Consider the following 27,157-nt stretch of genomic DNA (forward strand, 5'->3'; position numbering starts at 1 on the left):
AGTGCAGCAGTCCTGCAGAGTTTAGCTCCAGCTCCAATCAGGCCCACATGAACAGGCTAACCAAGGTCTAAAGGTCACCTGAGAACCACAGGTGGATGAGGTTTATTCAGGGTTGGAAATAAAATCTGCAGCATTGCGGCACTTCAGGACCGGCGTTGCCTACCCCTGTTCTAACGCTAAAGACGAGCATACACTGTGCCATTTCAGCACAGTCGTGGCTAAATGCCAACGTACACTATACGAGTAAATCCCATGCGATGGGAAGCCAAAGTTCACAAATTGTGTGCTCACACTATAGCAGGGGTCTTTGACCCTGCTCCTGGTGAGCTTCCGCCCTGCAGATTTTAGCTCCAACCCCAATGAAACTTAGCTGAAGCAGCTTATCAAGGTGTTCAATGTTGCTTGATAATTACAGACTGTTGTGTTGGAGGTGGGTTGAAACTGAAGTCTGCAGGACAGTAGCCGACCAGCAGCAGGTTTGGAAATATCTGCGTTATTCGGTCAGATCGCAGAGCTGAGACTTGACTGCTCACACGTCATCTCTGAAACAAATCGGATAGATATCCAAACTAAGAAGTGTGTAGCTGTTTGCCGGTTTCAGAAGAAGCATCCATGCATTTCTGGGAAATGCACCGCCTTTCTCATACAGTTTGTGCGGTCCCTTCAAACGATCGCAAAATATGTGACAAAATGTGTTGATACAACCAAGTGTCAGAGCATGTGGGTTTCTGTAGTGTAGTGGTTATCACGTTCGCCTAACACGCGAAAGGTCCTCGGTTCGAAACCGGGCAGAAACAGTGTATGCCTTTTGATACGCTGCGAGTTAAATTTCTTTCTTGAGCCACGTTACTTCTTGTATCATGAAGCACTTTTAAAGTTACACACAGTTCCGCCCGTCACATTCGCTTCACGCATGAAAGGTGGCCAGTTCTCAAGTGGGCGTAAAGCATTGCCCCTTTGGGAAGTGTTGCACAGAGAGAAAGTGTGTGGCCAAATCTATCAAAATAAACATAGAATCTAAAGGAACAGGTTTCTGTGGTGATGTGGTTATCACAAATGTCCTCGGTTCGACTGAAATAAACACTTTGTTAGAGATATGACAGGGTTTTGGTCATGTTGATTTAACAACCTCAACAGTTACATCAGTTTGATGCACGTTATTGTAAACCTGATCGTCGGTTAGTGTTAGTTGAATGGACGGCAGGTAAGTGTACTGAGGTTTAGTCAACATTACACAGCCAGTTGGCTGTGTACATAAGCCAATGAAAACCTCTTGTTCCCTTTAAATAAAGTCTTGAATGTCTCCTTTGGTTTTTGCCTGTTTCATGTCGAAATCCGATGAAAACTATTTTGAAAAAGAACCCCAATCAATTAAAGGTCAGTCCTTGAAATTATTTCTAAACATGTCTAAGGCGATGGATTGCTCATGCACAGTTCTCTTCAGGCGTTTCCCTCCTGTCAGGCCAAAATGAAAGTTTTCTAAAAGATAACGTTTAATTACACCAACAACGGAAACAATTTGATGCACGCTACTACGTACTTGGTGGTAATTTAGGAATCGCAAAATGCCCCACAGCAGGCGATACGGGAAAGTCTCACAGGACAGCCTCACAGGACGAGGTGGCTGAGTGGTTAAGGCGATGGACTGCTAATCCATTGTGCTCTGCACGCGTGGGTTCGAATCCCATCCTCGTCGTTGTGACGTTGAACTTTCTTTAAGACGCAACATTGCCGAAGCTTACGTTGTTTCTCACACCTCTAGGAGTGATCTGCTACCCATTAGACAAAGCAACGTGTTTAAGTTGCACCAGTTTTGAAGTGCTTACAATCCAGAGTCTCTGATGGACACTTGAGTGTTTTCAGACTTCAAAGTTTCAGACTAGGTGCCAACTGTCTAGAAAGTGGTAAAGACTGGGTTGAGCGGATTTTCCTTTGTTGATGTTTGCTGTAAGAGGAACAGAACAGGAATCATAACAACTGAAAAACCTTAGCGGAATGGTTGAAAACATACGTTGTCTCTAGCACAATTTTTATAGGTCAGTGCTAGAGCGTTTAAACGCAGATAGGGAGGTCTAACCGTTCACTTGGACATTATCAAGACAGCTTTAACTGTGGTGAAGCATAACACATGTTGGTTTTTCAATTCTTCAGTCACGTGTGTTCTCAAAGGGGGTATAGCTCAGTGGTAGAGCATTTGACTGCAGATCAAGAGGTCCCCGGTTCAAATCCGGTTGCCCCCTTAAGCCTGTACGTCCGTAACCTCTTGCGGTAGTTTGCCGCGTTAATCTTTCGGACTCAAAGTTCATCATGGATCCTTTTCACGTAGGTCCTGGAGTGCAGCAGTCCTGCAGAGTTTAGCTCCAGCTCCAATCAGGCCCACATGAACAGGCTAACCAAGGTCTAAAGGTCACCTGAGAACCACAGGTGGATGAGGTTTATTCAGGGTTGGAAATAAAATCTGCAGCATTGCGGCACTTCAGGACCGGCGTTGCCTACCCCTGTTCTAACGCTAAAGACGAGCATACACTGTGCCATTTCAGCACAGTCGTGGCTAAATGCCAACGTACACTATACGAGTAAATCCCATGCGATGTGAAGCCAAAGTTCACAAATTGTGTGCTCGCCTTAGGGAAGCAAATCCGTTGAGGGGACTCTGAGCTGCTTAAATGACGGCGAACGGTAGGCTTGTCTTGGACGTTGCGCACCGCCCCCTAGATGATTTTTCCCCGCCCCCAAAACGCCTCAGGGGGGTAGTACCCCACCCCTGGCACGATGCGGAGGGGTTTTCGGGGCTCGAGACCCCAAGGGGGGGTCCTGGCGAATTTCCAAAAACGGCCTGCGGAACGTCGAGTCAGGGGCAGTTCGGGCCTCGGCCACGGGGTGGCGCCACCACTCCCGGCCACAGCTTAGTCGACGTCGTCGATTAGGTGGGGGGTGTCATCCCACCGAACGCCTATCGTCCCCCTTGGTGCGCTTTTGGCAAGGGGCGGCCGCAGTGGCCTGCGGTCGCCACAGGGGGGCGCCCCGCCTCCCGGCAGCGGCCTAGGCGACCGATCAGTTTAGGTGACGGCCGGGACGTCCGCCGAGCGCCTATCGTCCCCCTTGGTGCGCTTTCGCAAGGGCCCGCCCGCAACTTATCCGACGGCTTTGCATCCCGTTCGCCACCTACCGTCGCCTTCCCTCCCGCGGAAGGCCTAAAACTCCCGCGGGTCGCTTACGGGCATCCCGCGGAAGGCCTAAACATCCCCCTGACCGACTACGACCCGGAAGCAGCTTAAACGACCCAGAGGTCATCCCCCTGTCCGCCTTGGGCCTCCCGCGGAAGGCCTATTCGTCCCCCTGACCGCCTACGCTCTCCCGCGGAAGGCCTATCCGTCCTCCTGACCGCTTAGCTCCCGTCCGCCACCCAAACGACGGCCTTTCGTCCCCCTGACCGCCAGAGACGTGTCCGGCCGTAGCTTATTTTGACCGGGTGAATAAGTTATGAACGGGATGCCGTTTTGGACTTAGAGTTTTCGACCGATCTCGTCCGGTCGCAACTTATTCCGCCTCGTCAAAATAGGCTATGGCCGGGAGGTACAACAACAACCTTTGTCCGGTCGTAACTTATTCTAAGGGTCAAAATAGGTTGCGACCGGGATGTACAACGACAGCCTAGTTTAGTCGCGTCAAATAGGTTACGGTCGGGATCCATTTTTCAATTTCTATCCCAAACGTAACTTATTTCACACGGTCGATTAGGTTGCCAGCGGTCATCCCGACCGTAACTCATTTGACTGGCAGTTTAGGCCACGACCGGGATGCCGGTCGCAACTTATTTCACGGGTCAATTTAGGCCACGACCGGGATGCAGTTTTGGACTTGGTGTTTTTCATCCGATCTCGTCCGGTCGTAACTTATTTCAAGGGTCAAAATAGGTTGCGGCCGGGATGTACAGCGACCGGGATTTGTATCCCAAATGCAACTTATTTGACATGGTCGATTAGGTTGTCGTTGGACATCCCGGCCGTAACCTATTTGACGCTACCAAAATAGGCTGCCGTTGTACATCCCGGCTGTAACTTATTCGAAAGGGCCCAAATAGGCTGTTGCTGGACAGCGTTAAATAGAGGGTTAACTCGTCAAAATTCCTAAGTCCAACGGCGTTTTTTCGTTCCCACGCCTACGGGGGGGCGTGTCTGACGTCATAGGGTAATTTGCATATTTTAATTATGCATAATTAGGCCAAAAACGGCTTGTCCAGAAACAGCCTATTTGGGTCCTGTCAAATAAGTTACAGTCGGGATGTACAATGACAGCTTATGGAACTTAAGCTGAATAAGCTATGACTGGGATGCTGTTTTGGACTTAGAGTTTTTCACCCGATCTTGTCCGGTCGTAACTTATTTTACAGGTCAAAATAAGCTACATTCGGGATGTACAATAACAGCCTATTTCAGTCTCGTCAAATAAGTTACAGTCGGGATAATTTTTTGAATTTGTATCCCAAATGCAACTTATTTGACATGGTTGATTAAGTTGCCATTGGACATCCCGACCGTAACCTATTTGACGCGACCGAAATAGGCTGTTGTTGTACATCCCGACTATAACTCATTTGACACCATATAAATAGGCTGTTGATGTACATCCCGACTGTAACTTATTCGAAAGGGCCCAAATAGGCTGTTGCTGGACAGTGTTAATTAGAGTGTTAACTCGTCATAATTCATAATTCAAATGGCGTTTTTTCGTTACCACGCCTACAGGGGGGCGTGTCTAACGTCATAGGGTAATTTGCATATTTTAATTATGCATAATTAGGCTAAAAACGGCTTGTCCAGCAACAGCCTATTTGGGTCCTGTCAAATAAGTTACAGTCGGGATGTACAATGACAGCTTACGGAACTTAAGCTGAATAAGCTATGACTGGGATGCTGTTTTGGACTTAGAGTTTTTCACCCGATCTTGTCCGGTCGTAACTTATTTTACAGGTCAAAATAAGCTACATTCGGGATGTACAATAACAGCCTATTTCAGTCTCGTCAAATAAGTTACAGTCGGGATGATCTTTTGAAATTGTATCCCAAATGTACCCTATTCGACACGGTTGAATAGGTTGTCATTGTACATCCCGACTGTAACGTATTTGACGCGAAATCCCTAAGCAATTTAAGCTATGACTGGGATGCTGTTTTGGACTTAGAGTTTTTCACCCGATCTTGTCCGGTCGTAACTTATTCCACGGGTCAAAATAAGCTACGCGCGGGATGAACTGAACAAAAACAGCCTAGTATTCCAACGGCCGTAGCTCCGGCACCGTTCACTCTAGCCGATCGGGACCGGCACCCACGGACGCCCCGCGGAGGGACCTTTCCGACGAGCCGTGCCTCGTGTCCGTAGCACCTTCCCCGGCCGAGATACGGCGTCCCTCCCTTGATTTTCCCACGGCCGTAGCTCCGGCCCCGTTCGACCGAGGTCTTCGGGACCGGCACCCACGGACGCCCCGCCGAGAGACCTTTCCGACGAGCCGTGCCCCGTGTCCGTAGCACCTTCCCCGGCCGAGATACGACCCCGTTAACGTTGTCCAGTAACAGCTTATTTTCCCCATGTAATAAGTTATGAACGGGATGCTGTTTTGGACACCACCGTATCCGGCCATGGTGCTCCCTGGTCGGATGGGCTGGGTGGGTCGAGCGCCCTGGATCGTGGATGTGGCATTGGTCGAACCCAGTGACAGATGTTAGAGAGGTTTCTTGGTCAGCTTGTCCAGTTGTAACTTATTTGATGGACTCAGCATAAGCTGTTGTTGGACACGGTCTATCCGACCATGGTGCTCCCTGGTCGGAAGGGCTGGGTGGGTCGAGCACCCTGGATCATGGATGTGGTGTGGGTCGATCCCGGTGACAGCTTATTTTGATCGTGTAAAAAGTTACGAACGGGATGCCGTTTTGGACTTAGAGTTTTTAAGCCGATCTTGTCCGGTCGTAACTTATTCCACGGGTCAAAATAAGCTACGTGCGGGATGCTGTTTTGGACACCACCGTATCCGGCCATGGTGCTCCCTGGTCGGATGGGCTGGGTGGGTCGAGCGCCCTGGATCATGGATGTGGCGTTGGTCGATCCCGGTGACAGCTTATTTTGATCGTGTAAAAAGTTACGAACGGGATGCTGTTTTGGACTTAGAGTTTTTAAGCCGATCTTGTCCGGTCGTAACTTATTCGACGCGACCAGACTAGGCTGTCGTTGGACACCACCGTATCCGGCCATGGGGCTCGCTCCCTGGTCGGGTGGGTCGAGCACCCTGGGTCACGGAGGTGGATCTCCAGCCTGTGTCCAACTGCAACTTATTTGACGCGACCAGAATAGGCTGTCGGTGGACACAATCCTGGAGCTCCCTGGTCGGAAGGGCTGGGCGGGTAGAGCCCCCCTGGATCATGGATGTGCATAAGCTGCCCGTGTCCAACTGCAACTTATTTGACGCGACCAGAATAGGCTGTCGGTGGACACGATCCTGGAGCTCCCTGGTCGGAAGGGCTGGGCGGGTAGAGCCCCCCTGGATCATGGATGTGCATAAGCTGCCCGTGTCCAACTGCAACTTATTTGACGCGACCAGAATAGGCTGTCGGTGGACACCACAGTCCCCGACCATGGGGTCCCTCGGACCCCGAGTCGGACACCCTGGGGCTCCATAGAGACCGTACCCGGCTCTCCGTTTGGGCCCTGGCATCCCACTCTTAAGCACCCCCCCTCCGGACAAAGCCCCATCCTCCCGGCCCTTACGGAAATTCCGACCGTTGGTCAACCCGAAAGATTTCCCACAGTTGGTCAACCCCCATCGACTTAGGTTTTGGAGCGTTGGTCGATCCCGGTATCAGCTTATTTTGACCATGTGAAAAAGCTACGAACGGGATGCTCTTTTGGACTTAGAGTTTTTTTGCTGATCTCGTCCTGTTGTAGCCGTGGGGCTCCCCGGTCGGAAGGGCTGGGTGGGTAGAGCACCCCTTGATCATGGATGTGCATGAGCTGCCCGTGTCCAACTGTAACTTATTTGACGCGACCAGAATAGGCTGTCGGTGGACACCACCGTCCCCGACCATGGGGTCCCTCGGACCCCGAGTCGGACACCCTGGGGCTCCATAGAGACCGTACCCGGCTCTCCGTTTGGGCCCTGGCATCCCACTCTTAAGCACCCCCCCTCCGGACAAAGCCCCATCCTCCCGGCCCTTATGGAAATTCCGACCGTTGGTCAACCCGAAAAGATTTCCCACAGTTGGTCAACCCCCATCGACTTAGGTTTTGGAGCGTTGGTCGATCCCGGTATCAGCTTATTTTGACCATGTGAAAAAGCTACGAACGGGATGCTCTTTTGGACTTAGAGTTTTTTTGCTGATCTCGTCCTGTTGTAACCGTGGGGCTCCCCGGTCGGAAGGGCTGGGTGGGTCGAGCCCCTGGATCATGGATGTGGATGAGCCGCCCGTGTCCACCTGCAACTTATTTGACGAGACCCGAATAGGCTGTTGTTGGACACGATCGTGGAGCTCCCTGGTCGGATGGGCTGGCTGGGTCGAGCACCCCGAGGCATGGAAGTGGTGTCCAACTGCAACTTATTTGACGCGACCAGAATAGGCTGTTGTCGGACACCACCGTATCCGGCCATGGGGCTCCCTGGTCGGAAGGGTCGAGCACCCTGGATCACGAAGGTGGACCTCCTGCCAGAGTCCAATCGCAACTTATTCGACATGGTCGATTAGGTTGTCATTGGACATCCCGGCTGTAACTTATTCGAAAGGGCCCAAATAGGCTGTTGCTGGACAGTGTTAATTAGAGTGTTAACTCGTCATAATTCATAATTCAAATGGCGTTTTTTCGTTCACAAGTGTACAAGGGGGCGTGTCTGATGTCATAGGGTAATTTGCATATTTTAATTATGCATAATTGGGCTAAAAACGGCTTGTCCAGTAACAGCCTATTTGGGCCCTGTCAAATAAGCTATGTTTGGGATGTACAACAACAGCCTATTTGGGCCCTTTTGATTAAGTTACAGTCGGGATGTACAACAACAGCCTATGTCGGTCGCGTCTAATAAGTGACAGTCGGGATGATTTTTAGAATTTTTATCCCAACTGCAACTTATTCGACATGGTTGATTAAGTTGCCATTGGACATCCCGATCGTAACCTATTTGACGTGGCCGAAATAGGCTGTTGTTGTACATCCCGACTGTAACTCATTTGACACCATGGAAATAGGCTGTTGATGTACATCCCGACTGTAACTTATTCGAAAGGGCCCAAATAGGCTGTTGCTGGACAGTGTTAATTAGAGTGTTAACTCGTCATAATTCATAATTCAAATGGCGTTTTTTCGTTCCCACGCCTACAGGGGGGCGTGTCTAACGTCATAGGGTAATTTGCATATTTTAATTTTGCATAATTAGGCTAAAAAAGGCTTGTCCAGCAACAGCCTATTTGGGCCCTGTCAAATAAGCTATGTTTGGGATGTACAACAACAGCCTATTTGGGCCCTTTTGATTAAGTTACAGTCGGGATGTACAGCAACAGCCTATTTAGGCCCTTTAGATTAAGTGACAGTCGGGATGATTTTTTGAATTTTTATCCCAACTGCAACTTATTCGACATGGTGGATTAAGTTGCCATTGGACATCCCGATCGTAACCTATTTGACGCGACCGAAATAGGCTGTTGTTGTACATCCCGACTGTAACTCATTTGACACCATGGAAATAGGCTGTTGATGTACATCCCGACTGTAACTTATTCGAAAGGGCCCAAATAGGCTGTTGCTGGACAGTGTTAATTAGAGTGTTAACTCGTCATAATTCATAATTCAAATGGCGTTTTTTCGTTCCCACGCCTACAGGTGGGCGTGTCTAACGTCATAGGGTAATTTGCATATTTTAATTTTGCATAATTAGGCTAAAAAAGGCTTGTCCAGAAACAGCCTATTTGGGCCCTGTCAAATAAGCTATGTTTGGGATGTACAACAACAGCCTTTTTAGTCGCTTTTGATTAAGTTACAGTCGGGATGTACAGCAACAGCCTATTTAGGCCCTTTAGATTAAGTTACAGTCGGGATGATTTTTTGAATTTTTATCCCAAATGCAACTTATTTGACATGGTCGATTAGATTGTCGTTGGACATCCCGGCCGTAACCTAATTGACGCGACCGAAATAGGCTGTTGTTGTACATCCCGACTGTAACTCATTCGACGCAACCAAAATAGGTTGTTGGTGTACATCCCAGCTGTAACTTATTCGAAAGGGCCCAAATAGGCTGTTGCTGGACAGTGTTAAATAGAGGGTTAACTCGCCAAAATTCATAATTCAAACGGCGTTTTTTCGTTCCCACGCCTACAGGGGGGCGTGTCTAACGTCATAGGGTAATTTGCATATTTTAATTATGCATAATTAGGCTAAAAACGGCTTGTCCAATAACAGCCTATTTGGGTCCTGTCAAATAAGTTACAGTCAGGATGTACAATGACAGCCTATTTAGGCCCTTTTGATTAAGTTACAGTCGGGATGTACAATGACAGCTTATAGAACTTAAGCTGAAAAAGCTATGACTGGGATGTTAATTTCAAGTAAATTAAGTCATGACTGGGATGGCATTTAAGTTACGACTGGGATGCTGTTTTGGACTTAGAGTTTTTTTGCACATCATGTACATTTGAAGCTTATTTAAGCAATGACTGGGATGTTTATTTCAAGTAAATTAAGCCATGACTGGGATGGCATTTAAGTTACGACCGGGATGCTGTTTTGGACTTAGAGTTTTTTAAGTAATCATCTCCAATTGTAAAATATTAGCCAATAACAAACAGGCTCGGGAAGGGCCAGGAGCCGTGGAACTCTGGGCCCCAAACTGGGGGCCCTCGCCGTTACGCCGTGCCGAGTTTCGGGCCCCTGCGACCTTTGACCCCTGAGATATAGGCTTGTTCGTCTGCCGTCTAATAAGTTACAGGTGGGACTTCCTGTCGCGCCTGGGGCCGTGGAACTCGGGGCCCCGACTCTGGGGCCCCAGGTGGTGCGACGTGCCGAGTTCCGGGCCCCTGCTAGCTTCCTGCCAAACAGGAAACTCCCACCGGCGACTTGTTTGACGCCAAACGGACACGGCTCCCGTACGGCACCCGAGGGCCCGAAGGGCCCCAAACTTCACAAAAAGTTGCGTCGCGTGGCCCTCGACGGCGTACGGCGGAGTCGCGTCCCTGAGGTGCAAAAAAGTATTTTTTATTATTTTTCATAAGTCTCTCTGCCTTACATAGGCCTCTATGAGACCATGTGCTCGTGAAGGCATTTTCTTCACGGTACAAAACAGGGTCGGGAGGGGCCTGGAGCCGCGGATCTCCGGGCCCCGACCCGTGGGCCCCTGCCGTTACACCGTGCCGAGTTTCGGGCCCCTGCGACCTTTGACCCCTGAGATATAGGCCTGTCCGTCTGCCGTCTAATAAGTTACAGGTGGGACTTCCCGTCGCGCCTGGGGCCGTGGAACTCGGGGCCCCGACTCTGGGGCCCCAGGCGGTGCGACGTGCCGAGTTCCGGGCCCCTGCGACCTTCCTGCCAAACAGGAAACTCCCACCGGCGACTTGTTTGACGCCAAACGGACACGGCTCCCGTACGGCACCCGAGGGCCCGAAGGGCCCCAAACTTTACAGAAAGTTGCGTCGCGTGGCCCTCGACCACGAACGGCGGAGTCGCGTCCCTGTGGTGCAAAAAAGTATTTTTTATTATTTTTCATACGTCTCTGTTCCTTACATAGGCCTCTATGAGACCATGTGCTCGTGAAGGCATTTTCTTCACGGTACAAAACAGGGTCGGGAGGGGCCTGGAGCCGCGGAACTCCGGGCCCCGACCCGTGGGCCCTCGCCGTTACACCGTGCCGAGTTTCGGGCCCCTGCGACCTTTGACCCCTGAGATATAGGCCTGTCCGTCTGCCGTCTAATAAGTTACAGGTGGGACTTCCCGTCGCGCCTGGGGCCGTGGAACTCGGGGCCCCGACTCTGGGGCCCCAGGCGGTGCGACGTGCCGAGTTCCGGGCCCCTGCGACCTTCCTGCCAAACAGGAAACTCCCAACGGCCACTTGTTTGACGCCAAACGGACAAGGCTCCCGTACGGCACCCGAGGGCCCGAAGGGCCCCAAACTTCGCACGTGTTTACGTCGCGCGGCCCTCGACGGACGGCAGGCGCGAGAAAGTGTTTTTCGTTATCCGTTCTTACACCTCCGCACCACATGGTCTCACTAGCACCATGTGCTCGCGGAGCGTTTTTTTTTTGCCACGAAACGCGCTTCGGAAGGGCCAGGAGACGCGGAACACCGGGCCCCGACAGGTGGTCCCGAGTCGATACGCCGAGTCGTGTTTCGGGCCCCCTGCGACCTTTGACCCCTGAGATATAGGCCTGTCCGTCTGCCGTCTAATAAGTTACAGGTGGGACTTCCTGGTTCGCAGGGAGGGCACCGGGAGCCGCGAAACTCGGGGCCCCGACAGAGGGGCCCCGGAGGACCCGACGTGTTGCATTCCGGGGCCCGGGGCCCCGGGGCCTCCCGAACCCTAGCCCTACCTCCGACGGCCTACCGTATAATGGCGTAAGTTGGGGGCGTCAGGGGGTCCCGTACGGCCCCCGAGCGCCCGAGGGGCCCCAGACTTTGCGCCCTGGTTCGGCTGGGGCCCCCGCCCGTCATACCCGAGCGGCGGCTCCCTGGGTGCTAGGCGAAAAAATTTTGCCCCTTGCAAAGAAATCTCTCGTGTGCTCTATCAGGCTAAACCCTCCAGACCCTTTTGAATGGCAAAAAATTTCTAAAATTTAATTTTTGCTCAAGAGGCCAAAAACCATACTTAGGAACGACGCAGAGGGCCGAAACTTCAGGGGCCAGTTCGGGGGCCCCTCAGGTGCCACCGACCCAAATCTGGAGGCTCCCGCGACCTTCGACCTTAGAGATACGCGGCGTCCTGTAACAGCCTAAGAAAATAGGCTTTTGCTGGCTTTTGGGGCCGATCGAGCGCTTAACGGGGCCCGGGGCACGCGGAACTTTATACGCGGGGCCGGTGGGTCGCGACGAGAAAAACGAGCCCCGTCTCGAGGCCCCACGACCTACGGTCGCCTAGATACGTCGCCTTACGTTCGCCGCTTATTCGACAGTAGACGGGAGTGTGGGGGATGGGTAGGCGGTCAGGGGGACGAAATAGGACGTCTGCGGACCGAGGAAGACTCCGGTGAGGCTAGGGGGTCAGGGGGAGGAATAGGCACTGCCTGGACGAGATGAAGAAAAATAAGCGGTCAGGGGGACGAATAGGCTTTCCGCAGGATGAGGAAGACTCCGGTGAGGCTAGGGGGTCAGGGGGACGAATAGGCGCTCCCTGGACGAGATGAAGAAACTAAGCGGTCAGGGGGACGAATAGGCTTTCCGCGGGTGAGGAAGACTCCGGTGAGGCTAGGGGGTCAGGGGGAGGATTAGGCACTGCCTGGACGAGATGAAGAAAAATAAGTGGTCAGGGGGACACGTAGGCTGTCGAATAGGCTTTCCGCGGGAGCGAGGAAGACTACGGTGAAGGGTCGACGGTCAGAGGGAAGTGTAGGCGCTCGGTGGACGAGATGAAGAAAAAATGCGGTCAGGGGGACGAATAGGCTTCCCGCGGGCCCCATATAATGTATGGTAGGCGATCAGGTGGACGAGTAGGCTTGCCGCGGGACTACCCCGTGTGACGAGGGCTCCCCTAGAGGTGTCCGTACAGGGCCTATGCGGGAAAACGGCACCTAAACCACCGAAAGGGCAGAAAGACCCGGTCGTAGCTTATTTGAGCGGTCTATGGAGGTACACGAAAGGTCTACGAGCCCACCGAGTGACTAGTGGTACGATGGCAATCTATATGAATAGGCTCAACTCCCGCGAAAATGCTAGTTTCCCTTTCTCACACTATAGCAGGGGTCTTTGACCCTGCTCCTGGTGAGCTTCCGCCCTGCAGATTTTAGCTCCAACCCCAATGAAACTTAGCTGAAGCAGCTTATCAAGGTGTTCAAGGTTGCTTGATAATTACAGACTGTTGTGTTGGAGGTGGGTTGAAACTGAAGTCTGCAGGACAGTAGCCGACCAGCAGCAGGTTTGGAAATATCTGCGTTATTCGGTCAAATCGCAGAGCTGAGACTTGACTGCTCACACGTCATCTCTGAAACAAATCGGAGAGATATCCAAACTAAGAAGTGTGTAGCTGTTTGCCGGTTTCAGAAGAAGCATCCATGCATTTCTGGGAAATGCACCGCCTTTCTCATACAGTTTGTGCGGTCCCTTCAAACGATCGCAAAATATGTGACAAAATGCGTTGATACAACCAAGTGTCAGAGCATGTGGGTTTCTGTAGTGTAGTGGTTATCACGTTCGCCTAACACGCGAAAGGTCCTTGGTTCGAAACCAGGCAGAAACAGTGTGTTCTTTTGATACGCTGCGAGTTAAATTCCTTTCTTGAGCCACGTTACTCCTTGTATCATGAAGCACTTTTAAAGTTACACACAGTTCCGCCCGTCACATTCGCTTCACGCATGAAAGGTGGCCAGTTCTCAAGTGGGCGAAAAGCATTGCCCCTTTGGGAAGTGTTGCACAGAGAGAAAGTGTGTGGCCAAATCTATCAAAATAAACATAGAATCCAAAGGAACAGGTTTCTGTGGTGATGTGGTTATCACAAATGTCCTCGGTTCGACTGAAATAAACACTTTGTTAGAGATATGACAGGGTTTTGGTCATGTTGATTTAACAACCTCAACAGTTACATCAGTTTGATCCACGTTATTGTAAACCTGATCGTCGGTTAGTGTCAGTTGAACGGACGGCAGGTAAGTGTACTGAGGTTTAGTCAACATTACCCAGCCAGTTGGCTGTGTACATAAGCCAATGAAAACCTCTTGTTCCCTTTAAATAAAGTCTTGAATGTCTCCTTTGGTTTTTGCCTGTTTCATGTCGAAATCCGATGAAAACTATTTTGAAAAAGAACCCCAATCAATTAAAGGTCAGTCCTTGAAATTATTTCTAAACATGTCTAAGGCGATGGATTGCTCATGCACAGTTCTCTTCAGGCGTTTCCCTTCTGTCAGGCCAAAATGAACGCTTTCTAAAAGATAACTTTTAATTACACCAACAACAGAAACAATTTGATGCACGCTACTACGTACTTGGTGGTAATTTAGGAATCGCAAAATGCCCCACAGCAGGGGTTACAGGAAAGTCTCACAGGACAGCCTCACAGGACGAGGTGGCCGAGTGATTAAGGCGATGGACTGCTAATCCATTGTGCTCTGCACGCGTGGGTACGAATCCCATCCTCGTCGTTGTGACATTGAACTTTCTTTAAGACGCAACATTTCCGAAGCTTACGTTGTTTCTCACACCTCTAGGAGTGATCTGCTACCCATTAGACAAAGCAACGTGTTTTCGTTGCACCAGTTTTGAAGTGCTTACAATCCAGAGTCTCTGATGGACACTTGAGTGTTTTCAGACTTTAAAGTTTCAGACTATGTGCCAACTGTCTAGAAAGTGGTAAAGACTGGGTTGAGCGGATTTACCTTTGTTGATGTTTGCTGTAAGAGGAAAAGAACAGGAATCATAACAACTGAAAAACCTTAGCGGAATGGTTGAAAACATACGTTGTCTCTAGCACAATTTTTATAGGTCAGTGCTAGAGCGTTTAAACGCAGATAGGGAGGTCTAACCGTTCACTTGGACATTATCAAGACAGCTTTAACTGTGGTGAAGCATAACACATGTTGGTTTTTCAAATCTTCAGTCACGTGTGTTCTCATAGGGGGTATAGCTCAGTGGTAGAGCATTTGACTGCAGATCAAGAGTTCCCTGGTTTCTAATCCGGGTGCCCCCTTAAGCCTGTATGTCCGTAACCTCTTGCGGTAGTTTGCCGCGTTAATCTTTCGGACTCAAAGTTCATCATGGATCCTTTTCACGTAGGTCCTGGAGTGCAGCAGTCCTGAAGAGTTTAGCTCCAGCTCCAATCAGGCCCACATGAACAGGCTAACCAAGGTCTAAAGGTCACCTGAGAACCACAGGTGGATGAGGTTTATTCAGGGTTGGAAATAAAATCTGCACCATTGCGGCACTTCAGGACCGGCGTTGCCTACCCCTGTTCTAACGCTAAAGACGAGCATACACTGTGCCATTTCAGCAGTCGTGGCTAAATGCCAACGTACACTATACGAGTAAATCCCATCCGATGTGAAGCCAAAGTTCACAAATTGTGTGCTCACACTATAGCAAAGGTCTTTGACCCTGCTCCTGGTGAGCTTCCGCCCTGCAGATTTTAGCTCCAACCCCAATGAAACTTAGCTGAAGCAGCTTATCAAGGTGTTCAAGGTTGCTTGATAATTACAGACTGTTGTGTTGGAGGTGGGTTGAAACTGAAGTCTGCAGGACAGTAGCCGACCAGCAGCAGGTTTGGAAATATCTGCGTTATTCGGTCAGATCGCAGAGCTGAGACTTGACTGCTCACACGTCATCTCTGAAACAAATCGGAGAGATATCCAAACTAAGAAGTGTGTAGCTGTTTGCCGGTTTCAGAAGAAGCATCCATGCATTTCTGGGAAATGCACCGCCTTTCTCATACAGTTTGTGCGGTCCCTTCAAACGATCGCAAAATATGTGACAAAATGCGTTGATACAACCAAGTGTCAGAGCATGTGGGTTTCTGTAGTGTAGTGGTTATCACGTTCGCCTAACACGCGAAAGGTCCTCGGTTCGAAACCGGGCAGAAACAGTGTGTTCTTTTGATACGCTGCGAGTTAAATTCCTTTCTTGAGCCACGTTACTCCTTGTATCATGAAGCACTTTTAAAGTTACACACAGTTCCGCCCGTCACATTCGCTTCACGCATGAAAGGTGGCCAGTTCTCAAGTGGGCGAAAAGCATTGCCCCTTTGGGAAGTGTTGCACAGAGAGAAAGTGTGTGGCCAAATCTATCAAAATAAACATAGAATCCAAAGGAACAGGTTTCTGTGGTGATGTGGTTATCACAAATGTCCTCGGTTCGACTGAAATAAACACTTTGTTAGAGATATGACAGGGTTTTGGTCATGTTGATTTAACAACCTCAACAGTTACATCAGTTTGATGCACGTTATTGTAAACCTGATCGTCGGTTAGTGTTAGTTGAACGGACGGCAGGTATGTGTACTGAGGTTTAGTCAACATTACCCAGCCAGTTGGCTGTGTACATAAGCCAATGAAAACCTCTTGTTCCCTTTAAAAAAAATTTGAATGTCTCCTTTGGTTTTTGCCTGTTTCATGTCGAAATCCGATGAAAGCTATTTTGAAAAAGAACCCCAATCAATTAAAGGTCAGTCCTTGAAATTATTTCTAAACATGTCTAAGGCGATGGATTGCTCATGCACAGTTCTCTTCAGGCGTTTCCCTTCTGTCAGGCCAAAATGAACGTTTTCTAAAAGATAACGTTTAATTACACCAACAACGGAAACAATTTGATGCACGCTACTACGTACTTGGTGGTAATTTAGGAATCGCAAAATGCCCCACAGCAGGCGTTACGGGAAAGTCTCACAGGACAGCCTCACAGGACGAGGTGGCCGAGTGGTTAAGGCGATGGACTGCTAATCCATTGTGCTCTGCACGCGTGGGTTCGAATCCCATCCTCGTCGTTGTGACGTTGAACTTTCTTTAAGACGCAACATTGCGTTGTTTCTCACACCTCTAGGAGTGATCTGCTACCCATTAGACAAAGCAACGTGTTTTCGTTGCACCAGTTTTGAAGTGCTTACAATCCAGAGTCTCTGATGGACACTTGAGTGTTTTCAGACTTTAAAGTTTCAGACTATGTGCCAAATGTCTAGAAAGTGGTAAAGACTGGGTTGAGCGGATTTTCCTTTGTTGATGTTTGCTGTAAGAGGAACAGAACAGGAATTATAACAACTGAAAAACCTTAGCGGAATGGTTGAAAACATACGTTGTCTCTAGCACAATTTTTATAGGTCAGTGCTAGAGCGTTTAAACGCAGATAGGGAGGTCTAACCGTTCACTTGGACATTATCAAGACAGCTTTAACTGTGGTGAAGCATAACACATGTTGGTTTTTCAATTCTTCAGTCACGTGTGTTCTCATAGGGGGTATAGCTCAGTGGTAGAGCATTTGACTGCAGATCAAGAGGTCCCCGGTTCAAATCCGGGTGCCCCCTTAAGCCTGTATGTCCGTAACCTTTTGCGGTAGTTTGCCGCGTTAATCTTTCGGACTCAAAGTTCATCATGGATCCTTTTCACGTAGGTCCTGGAGTGCAGCAGTCCTGCAGAGTTCAGCTCCAATCAGGCCCACATGAACAGGCTAACCAAGGTCTAAAGGTCACCTGAGAACCACAGGTGGATGAGGTTTATTCAGGGTTGGAAATAAAATCTGCAGCATTGCGGCACTTCAGGACCGGCGTTGCCTACCCCTGTTCTAACGCTAAAGACGAGCATACACTGTGCCATTTCAGCACAGTCGTGGCTAAATGCCAACGTACACTATACGAGTAAATCCCATGCGATGTGAAGCCAAAGTTCACAAATTGTGTGCTCACACTATAGCAGGGGTCTTTGACCCTGCTCCTGGTGAGCTTCCGCCCTGCAGATTTTAGCTCCAACCCCAATGAAACTTAGCTGAAGCAGCTTATCAAGGTGTTCAAGGTTGCTTGATAATTACAGACTGTTGTGTTGGAGGTGGGTTGAAACTGAAGTCTGCAGGACAGTAGCCGACCAGCAGCAGGTTTGGAAATATCTGCGTTATTCTGCGTCTAACGATCGCAAAATATGTGACAAAATGCGTTGATACAACCAAGTGTCAGAGCATGTGGGTTTCTGTAGTGTAGTGGTTATCACGTTCGCCTAACACGCGAAAGGTCCTCGGTTCGAAACCGGGCAGAAACAGTGTGTTCCTTTTGATACGCTGCAAGTTAAATTCCTTTCTTGAGCCACGTTACTCCTTGTATCATGAAGCACTTTTAAAGTTACACACAGTTCCGCCCGTCACATTCGCTTCACGCATGAAAGGTGGCCAGTTCTCAAGTGGGCGAAAAGCATTGCCCCTTTGGGAAGTGTTGCACAGAGAGAAAGTGTGTGTCCAAATCTATCAAAATAAACATAGAATCCAAAGGAACAGGTTTCTGTGGTGATGTGGTTATCACAAATGTCCTCGGTTCGACTGAAATAAACACTTTGTTAGAGATATGACAGGGTTTTGGTCATGTTGATTTAACAACCTCAACAGTTACATCAGTTTGATGCACGTTATTGTAAACCTGATCGTCGGTTAGTGTTAGTTGAACGGACGGCAGGTAAGTGTACTGAGGTTTAGTCAACATTACCCAGCCAGTTGGCTGTGTACATAAGCCAATGAAAACCTCTTGTTCCCTTTAAATAAAGTCTTGAATGTCTCCTTTGGTTTTTGCCTGTTTCATGTCGAAATCCGATGAAAACTATTTTGAAAAAGAACCCGAATCAATTAAAGGTCAGTCTTTGAAATTATTTCTAAACATGTCTAAGGCGATGGATTGCTCATGCACAGTTCTCTTCAGGCGTTTCCCTTCTGTCAGGCCAAAATGAACGCTTTCTAAAAGATAACGTTTAATTACACCAACAACGGAAACAATTTGATGCACGCTACTACGTACTTGGTGGTAATTTAGGAATCGCAAAATGCCCCACAGCAGGGGTTACGGGAAAGTCTCACAGGACAGCTTCACAGGACGAGGTGGCCGTACCCTCCACTAATTGGACTGCTTTAAGAAGTCCTAACAAGTCCTAACCAAGTCCTAACAATTCCTAACAATTCCTAACAAAGTCCTAACAGTTCCTAACAAGTCCTAACAAGTCCTAACAAGGTCCTAACAGTTCCTAACAAATCCGAACAGAGTCCTAACAACAGCGTGGCAAAAGAGCCAATCATATGCTTCAAAAAAATTGCCGCTCCAAGGGGGGCAAAAGAGCCAATTATATGCGTCGAAACAGGTGCCCCGTGCAAGCAGTGTTCTGATAGGTTACTGACGGAGACGATGTTACAGTTCATCCTCAGGTAACTGTATTTACCGTCGGCGAATATCTCTAGACACTAAAAGTAAGTAGAACTTACTAAATTATCTGAATATAATTATAAATCACTAAAGTGAAATCGTAAAAGTATTTGTTGTTTTTGTAAATAATTCTGCTCTGATAAACGTTGGATGTTTTTCGTGAAGTTTGATAAGACGGTCACAAAACCTTTAGGGATAATGCTAATCGCTATATTAATTATTTTCTTTACTTGACGTTTTTAAGTGTCTTTTGTGTGTCTGTCTTTGGTTCATCAAATTAAACTAGAACAGAGATGCTCAAATTTGTGTCTGTGTCGAGTGTTTATGTCGCTGTTAAGTTTGATAAGACGGTCACAAAACCTTAAGGGATAATGCTAATCGCTATATTAATTATTTTTTTTACTGGACGTTTTTAAGTGTCTTTTGTGTGTCTGTCTTTTGTTCATCAAATTAAACTAGAACAGAGATGCTCAATTTTGTGTCTGTGTCGAGTGTTTATGTCGCTGTTAAGTTTGATAAGACGGTCACAAAACCTTAAGGATAACGCGGTTAATTATTATTTAATATGACATGTATACTATTTTTAACAAAATATGTTGTCAATAGATAGATAGTCACAAAAAATGACTAATATCTAATCTTTTACACCTCAAGAGTTCTCATGAAATTAGTACTTTAATTAGTAATATTCTATGAGAATATGTTTTTTGTTATATTTATTTCTAAATTTAAATTGTATGCGTTTTTCATTGTACTGAGTAAGACCATATGCTGTAAACATCTTGTCCTATTCTTTGACCATTTAAGTACAAATCGTTGAAATACCCATTATTACAGTGTAGTAGAGTATTACATTATTATTCATATGATCTTTTTTGTATAATATTAGTCTTTCAGACAAAACACTGGTTACACCACTTGACCATAACGTCTGCAGCAATAGGACAAGAGATCGAAACAGAAAATAGCCATCAAGGTAAACTGAAATGGATATTTTAATATATATTCATGTCATTCATCATATTCTGTATCAAAAAAAAACATTTCATAACATCAATGAAGAAACAGGATTGACTTGTGTTGTGATTTTAGTTCAGTTATCATACAATAGAGAGATTGTGAGTAAGAGAGTATCATTTTCCCCATTTCTTTCATCACTAAACTGTTTTGATTACATTTTTTAATAACCGACAACCATCAGGGTGAGTTCATGCCATCTAATGTGATCTTAACAATGTAAATGAAACAGTGTTTCAGAAACTGAAGACTTAAAAAATTCCTGGGCCCGTATGTATAAAACTTCTCAGAAATGCTCTTAAGAATAGTCTTAAGCTATGGCTTAAGTGTCAGAAAATTCTTAGTAAGGAGTAGGAGCAGTCTGAGAATAGGAGACATTTATTAAGAGGCTGAAAGCAACTTTCAGTAAAGTGTAAGACTCATTCTTAAGTGCTGACTTAAGTGCTGCAAACTGAGGACTACAATGATTTCAACCTAAAATGGCCGCCCTTAACCTCTGAATCTGAGGGGGCCAGAAAGCCAGAAAGCCGGCAACGGTACATTCACAGCAGCATGTGACACCATACATTCATGAATCATGAAGACATTACAATTATATTAGTATTTAAATATATTAATTTAAATTTGCTTCAAGAAAAGTTTAACAATATTACAAATAAGTACATACATTTATTTTACAAGATTTTGCACCATTTTGATTAAGATTATAACATGTTAATGAAATAGACAAACGTAGTGCTATTTAAAAAATTAAGATGATGAATCATATCATTTTCATTTCACTGACAAGGTGTATATAAGAAAATACAAAAGTTTGCAAACACTTAGATAAAAAATACTTTGATGATCAAGCCTGAACAAGATGATCAAGTTAAGCTGAATTTCTCCACTTAAACACAATTGTAATTTTTGCCATCTTGTCACTTTCACATTTGGCTTGCTCATTGCTAATATTGTAACATTATGTTTGGGGTTAGGGTTTTATACTCCATTTGTCATGATTAGAATGAGAACGAACCCAAGCGCAGACAGATGGAAAACAAAGATGACTTTATTAATAAGTAAACAGAGCCCACGTGGGAGCAAAACATTAAACAAGCAACAATAACTAGTACTGACTAACACTAAACTTGACTAGACTTTGACATTAACTAGACTGAACTTGACTAGACAACACAATAACAACATTCAAAGAACTTGGCTTACTAGACTTGGCTTACTTCACTTCACTTCACTTCACTTCACTTCACTTCACTTCACTTCACTTCACTTCACTTCACTTCACTTCACTTCACTTCACTTCACTTCACTTCACTTCACTTCACTTCACTTCACTTCACACAGGAACGGATCAGGAACAGAGCTAACGATACCAGACAGAACACAGAGCACAAGGAGCTTAAATAGGGGTAAAATAATGAGGGGAACAGGTGAAAAGGATTAGTCAATGAAGACAAGAGGATGACAAGGGAGCGGGGATAAAGTGACGAGACAAAAAGGCCACGTACAGGCACACAAAACATGAGTCTATCATGATTCTGCCTCAAGACTAGAATAAAGCAATGACAAGAGGGCAGAATCATGACACTATTAATATCACTTTACATGTAATGATGTCACTGCAATCTTGTAGATACTTCACAATTTTTTAGGTTGATAATGCTATTGTAGTTGTTATTTACATTTTATGGTATTTTATTTACCTGTCATAAACTGTAAAACCAAAAGCGTCTCTACTTAAAAAAAACTTACTTCAATTAGTAACACCTAATAATTAAACATTTTAACTTTATTTATTTCACTTAAACTCAGAAAATGTAAGTTGAAAAAACATTACATTTTTAGGCAATATCAATTATTTGATCCAACTTTAACTTTTTACAGTATATATTATGCAAATTTATATACCTTTAAGTATGCTGTCTTGATAATCTCATAAAAAATCTCGGTACTGTGCAAGCACTTGAATAAGTTTCACTAATATACATCTTATACTGTATATTATATAGTGTAATATAATATACATTGTATAAAAAACCCTATACTCTTTATATTTCATAATGTTATATTAATTCCTATCTACTGTCTATTTTCTGCTCATTGTACATATATAAACTACTTTTAAAGGACTTTGATTTTAATTATTCTACGCAGAGTTTACCAGAAGTTATGTGATGACCACGAAAGCTGCGTGTTTATGTTGTTACTGCTAAAACCATCCATAGAAATACATTTGAATTAAAGTAATTCTAACACATTCTTTGTTGCTAAGTGCATAAGACCTCTCCAGCTTTCTTAAATAATTAAGGATCTGAGACCTAGTCTTAACACTTAGGAGGCTTTATAAATCAAACTTATGCTTAAGTCTAGGAATAAGAGTAAAATGACATTATTCTTAGAATTTTGACACACTTAAGACTAAAATATTAAGTTAAGACTGTAAAAAACATACAACCTTATATTGTAGCTGCTTAATTTCCTATCTATCTACCTGTCTGTCTGTTTATCTGTCTGTGCATGTAGGCCTACATGTTGCATACTCAGCCTAAATGACTGCCTCTCGCCCTATAGATGCCAAAGCAAGGAAAGCCAGATTCATTCTGGAGCGGCGTCATGATGCTGTTTGCCCAGGGGAAATATAAATTTTCCACTGGCCAGAGACCCGGGAGCAGACGTTGGAAGGCAGTGTTAGAGAGGATAAAGAATTGTCCGCTGACCCCTGCATATGGCCTAACGGTCAGAAAAAAAGATATTTTTGGGAAAAATATTCCCTGCAAATGTGGCTACCATGATGTAAGTAATGTCATTGAATCCTTAAACATATGATGTGAGACAACGATGCTGACAAATGCTTCCTTTACAGCTGTTCCCCATGGCTGGTTCTTCGCTGTATGTGCTTGATTCTCCAAATGACTTGTTTTGATGCAGAGTTTTGTGTGATTTAGAGAATAAGAGGATATAGAGAGTAAATACAAAATGTTGTTTCCCCCAGTCAGGACAGCACACAGGGACCGCAGCAGGTCCGCAGCAGACAGGGACCGCAGCAGGTCCACAGCAGACAGGGACCGCAGCAGGTCCACAGCAGACAGGGAGCGCAGCAGGTCCACAGCAGACAGGGACCGCAGCAGGTCCACAGCAGACAGGGAGCGCAGCAGGTCCACAGCAGACAGGGACCAGTGGTAATACAATGACATGCTCCCTTTGTGCTCAGGAAGTGCTCTCTGACCAGTTTACACAGCATCTGTCAGACTTCCATGTCCAGGAGGAGTGTGAGCACTGTGGCACAAAGGCCATGGGTTCTGTCAGGTTATCAGAGCACCTTGAGAAGTGTCATGTCTTAACCTCACCTTCAGCCCGTCCCTCCACTACCCCAGCCCAAGAGATGACACCGACACCAATCGTCTCTCCCCGAGATGCTCCAGCTACAGTCTGCCTCACAGCCCAGGAGACGACACCAACCATCTGTCTCCAAGTTCCTCCTGCTCCTACCCCTCCAACCCTATCTGAGATGGCACCAGCGACTCAGAGTGGCACACCACTTCCATCTTCTCCTGCTTCTGCTCCTCCTCCAGCAGCACCAGGACTACCAGTCCCTCTGCGCTTTCCAGAGGTAAGCCGGGCCAGGTTTTTACCAAAGCCATTCCTCCGGGTCATCAAGCCAGGTGATTTGGAGTGGATTGCCCACATTCTCTATGACGCAAGAGGGCAGCTGAAACAAAATGTCAGGGAAAATTGGCACCACCCCCCAAGCCCAATCAGATCTGTGGCACCTCCAAACCCACATGATTACTTTCGTCAGAGGATGTTCCTGTGGGCACCAATGCGCATGTGGGGCATACCTTTGAAATGTAATCAGTGCAACCGAAAGATGCACCACTCTGGCATTTACACCAAGGTCAGAGAGGTCATTGATGTGGACAGCAAGTACTATTTAATAGGGGGAGATTACCCAAGGTGCAGCCAGTGCAAACTACCTGTCTGTCCTTGGAGTAGTGATATTTTAAAGCAACTGGACCCCTCTAACCGCAACAAATTCCCTGCTGTGTTGACTACACATTTGGCACTGGACAGAAAATGTGTGACACTTTTGCGTCCTAGAACAGCAGGGAATAGCTCCAGTTACCTGCAGCAGGCCTTTCAAGAGGCACACAGTGAGGAGTGGGCCAGGAGATCCTGTGACTATTTCACAGATTGTGAAATTCACAAAAGATCCTGCCTGAAGCAGTCCCAGGCTGATTATTCCCCGCCACCACCCTTCATTCCCTTGCCCCTGGCCCAGTGGTTTGAGACAGTGCATGCCAACGATGTTGTCGGCCACCTTGATGAACTCAAAGGTGTCATCACTTCAACGTTTGGCAGAATTCTGAAGCTCGATTCCACTAAGAAGGTAAAAGTAAACCTGTATAAGCTTGAGCTCATTTGTTCTTTTAGGGTTTAATAAGAATACATGTGCTAATGATGTATATTCTTTTGTTATAACAGGTGACCAAAAAACTGGCTGGTGGTATTGAGAACACGGCAACATGGATGACCAATGTTGGGAACGAGTATGGTCAGGTCCTCAACTCTGTCCTCACAACTGGCGAGGGGGCTGGACTGGATGACCTGTGCCAAGGGATCGTCCAACGGTACAGGGATGCTGGTGAGCCACAGCCAGCCGCCATCTATGTGGATAGAGACTGTTGCAGTGACAGAGGTGGGTTACCTGTAATTTGGGTTGATGTTTTTTTGCCAAATAATGCAGTTGATGACACTAGAAACCAGTGGCTGCTGGTGACTGCTCTTCTGAGGGGCACAAATTCAAAATATGGGTTTGGAGTGTCATGTGTGTCGCTTGTGGTTTCAAAAAATGTGAACCATGTGCTAGGGCTGCACGATTAATCGTTTTAAAACCGAAATCGCGATGTGAATGGATGCGATTTTCGAATCGCAAGAAATGCGATTATTTCGATTCAAAACTATTAAATATAACAATCATCTAGTACGCAGTTTTTGACAGTTCGCTTCATGCGCATTTTACGTTTGATGCAGTTTAGACCAATAGAGGGCATGAACACTGAGGTGCTGACTACACGTCAGATAACACCATTAGGAAAACATGAGCGAGCAGCAGTTCAACTCCTCAACAAAGTGTACGGCCATATGATTTCCGCGATGCGGAAAACACGGACAGAATCGCGAAATGCATACAAATGGAATTAACTGCACAACGCGGAATGTCATGAAGTTGGCAGATTTTGGATTCAGTCATTTTAAAAACGCATTATAACTCATTAACCGGCAAATGAAAGGACAGAAATGCGCGAAAACATTTCCCTTTTGTGTAATGTTGGACTTAAAGAAAGGTGTATATACGTCCGTTTCTCGTCATGCATCGCAAACAATGACAAGCGCCTCATCAGACTATAAGCAGGTTTCATTAAAGCCCGGAACACAGCAGACGAAAGAGGTACATTATACTTTCTTGCACGCGCACATCTGCGCCGCTTTGAATATTTACAGGCATGAGGGTTCATGAAGCGCGCACACACAGAGCAGTCAGCACACGCGTGATCACTAAACTTAAGTTTTCTTTCTTGTCTAAGTGAACATAAACAGCTGGATGTTTATCAGTAGGCTATATTGAAGCAGAGCAGTTTTAAAGCTGTCTTGTGTTTTAAAGTGACAGTAACCTGGTGCTTTCTGTGTCAGAAATGTTTATTACACACCAAAAATTAAAATCACTCCTTACTCTTAACTGAACAAGCTTCTGCAGCTCCACATTTAAAATCCTACAGTGAGGACTGTGCAGTCTTTTATTTGTATTTTTTGCTTATGTTAAATCATAGATTCTAATAACTAATATATTTACATTTATTACAGATGCCTGAAAAGTAAAACAAGATGAGTATAGTCTTATGATTAAAAGAAAAACTAAACATTTGCTTATCAGATGCATTGTTGTAGTGACAGCCAAAATACATTGGCCTATATGTTATTTTAAATAAAACTTTCAAAAAAAAATTTTAAATTGTATTTTTTTTAATGTTCTTAGATTAAAAAAAAAGTTTGTCTGCAGAATAGCAAAGTCCTGCAGACAACTTGGTACAATGTTTAAGGGGTTTTAAATAAACAGTAGCACAGCATCTTTCTTTGTTGCTATTAAAGAGTAACTAAACCCTAAACCAACTTTTTTTAGTTAATGATCTGTAAGAATGATGCTTTATTAGTGCTGTTCATTGATTTTAGTAAGTTTTTTGACATTAGGATATAAAGTGTTTCAACACTATAAAATATGGTGTAAAAACGTCTGAGTGCTGACCTCTTCAGGTTGAACGATAGCTACTGCAGTTGAATTTTCCTATTGGATGTTGGGTCCAAAAAGTAACTCGTGACGTAAGCAGATTCAAGCTCACCACGCCCTTGTTACGATCTCATTACACACTTAAGTTCGTCCCCTCTATCTCCGTTGGGATCTGCCCACTTTTCTTGCATTTTTCAAATATTGCCAGTGGTTGGAGTCAGGCTCTGACTAGGGGTTTAGTTACGCTTTAAAACCACCACAACAAACCTGGATGTACCTCTTTTATTATATACTAATGAATTGCACTTTAAATCGCGAATCGCAATTTTGATCAGAAAAATCGCAATTAGATTTTTTCTCCGAATCGTGCAGCCCTACCATGTGCATCACGTGTTTTGTCAAAATAAGTGCCTGCTCCACACGTGTCAAAACCGTTTATGATAAAAGAGACGCTCACATTCACAAAATACACACAAGACACTCCCTTACAGTGAACTTGAGATTATATGAGTATCTGGCAAACACAAGTGTCTTTTTTATAAACCCATAAACCCTGCAGCAGGCACTTATTTTGACAAAACACGTGATGCACATAGATTCACATTCACTCGACCCACCGAACACATATTTTGAAATGACAAGCCACACACATGACGAATGCATACATGTTGTGAGGAATTTTTTTTTATTCATGATCTTGTGAATTTACACAGGGGTGAGCCCAGTTCTCCATTGGTTTCGGCCATGGACGTCCACTGTGCGGTTGGATGTGTTCCACTTTATGAGGCGATTCACCAAAGGTCTCATC

General features: G+C 46.1%; 10 non-coding genes across 10 annotated transcripts; all 10 read left to right on the forward strand.

Moving 5' to 3' along the window:
* The first annotated feature begins 724 nt into the window (after window positions 1-724).
* trnav-aac (transfer RNA valine (anticodon AAC)) lies at window positions 725-797 on the forward strand. Its single transcript has one exon. It is a non-coding gene; the product is annotated as a tRNA-Val (tRNA).
* Window positions 798-1,614: 817 nt separating this feature from the next.
* trnas-gcu (transfer RNA serine (anticodon GCU)) lies at window positions 1,615-1,696 on the forward strand. The gene has a single exon. It is a non-coding gene; the product is annotated as a tRNA-Ser (tRNA).
* Window positions 1,697-2,168: 472 nt separating this feature from the next.
* trnac-gca (transfer RNA cysteine (anticodon GCA)) lies at window positions 2,169-2,240 on the forward strand. Its single transcript has one exon. It is a non-coding gene; the product is annotated as a tRNA-Cys (tRNA).
* An 11,108-nt stretch (window positions 2,241-13,348) lies between these two features.
* Window positions 13,349-13,421, forward strand: trnav-aac (transfer RNA valine (anticodon AAC)). Its single transcript has one exon. It is a non-coding gene; the product is annotated as a tRNA-Val (tRNA).
* An 816-nt stretch (window positions 13,422-14,237) lies between these two features.
* On the forward strand, window positions 14,238-14,319 carry trnas-gcu (transfer RNA serine (anticodon GCU)). The gene has a single exon. It is a non-coding gene; the product is annotated as a tRNA-Ser (tRNA).
* A 472-nt stretch (window positions 14,320-14,791) lies between these two features.
* trnac-gca (transfer RNA cysteine (anticodon GCA)) lies at window positions 14,792-14,864 on the forward strand. The gene has a single exon. It is a non-coding gene; the product is annotated as a tRNA-Cys (tRNA).
* Window positions 14,865-15,679: 815 nt separating this feature from the next.
* trnav-aac (transfer RNA valine (anticodon AAC)) lies at window positions 15,680-15,752 on the forward strand. The gene has a single exon. It is a non-coding gene; the product is annotated as a tRNA-Val (tRNA).
* An 815-nt stretch (window positions 15,753-16,567) lies between these two features.
* On the forward strand, window positions 16,568-16,649 carry trnas-gcu (transfer RNA serine (anticodon GCU)). The gene has a single exon. It is a non-coding gene; the product is annotated as a tRNA-Ser (tRNA).
* Window positions 16,650-17,111: 462 nt separating this feature from the next.
* trnac-gca (transfer RNA cysteine (anticodon GCA)) lies at window positions 17,112-17,183 on the forward strand. The gene has a single exon. It is a non-coding gene; the product is annotated as a tRNA-Cys (tRNA).
* A 651-nt stretch (window positions 17,184-17,834) lies between these two features.
* On the forward strand, window positions 17,835-17,907 carry trnav-aac (transfer RNA valine (anticodon AAC)). Its single transcript has one exon. It is a non-coding gene; the product is annotated as a tRNA-Val (tRNA).
* Window positions 17,908-27,157: the final 9,250 nt, after the last annotated feature.

This window comes from Paramisgurnus dabryanus, chromosome 14 (assembly GCF_030506205.2).
Source record: "Paramisgurnus dabryanus chromosome 14, PD_genome_1.1, whole genome shotgun sequence".
Taxonomy (NCBI): Eukaryota; Metazoa; Chordata; class Actinopteri; order Cypriniformes; family Cobitidae; genus Paramisgurnus; species Paramisgurnus dabryanus.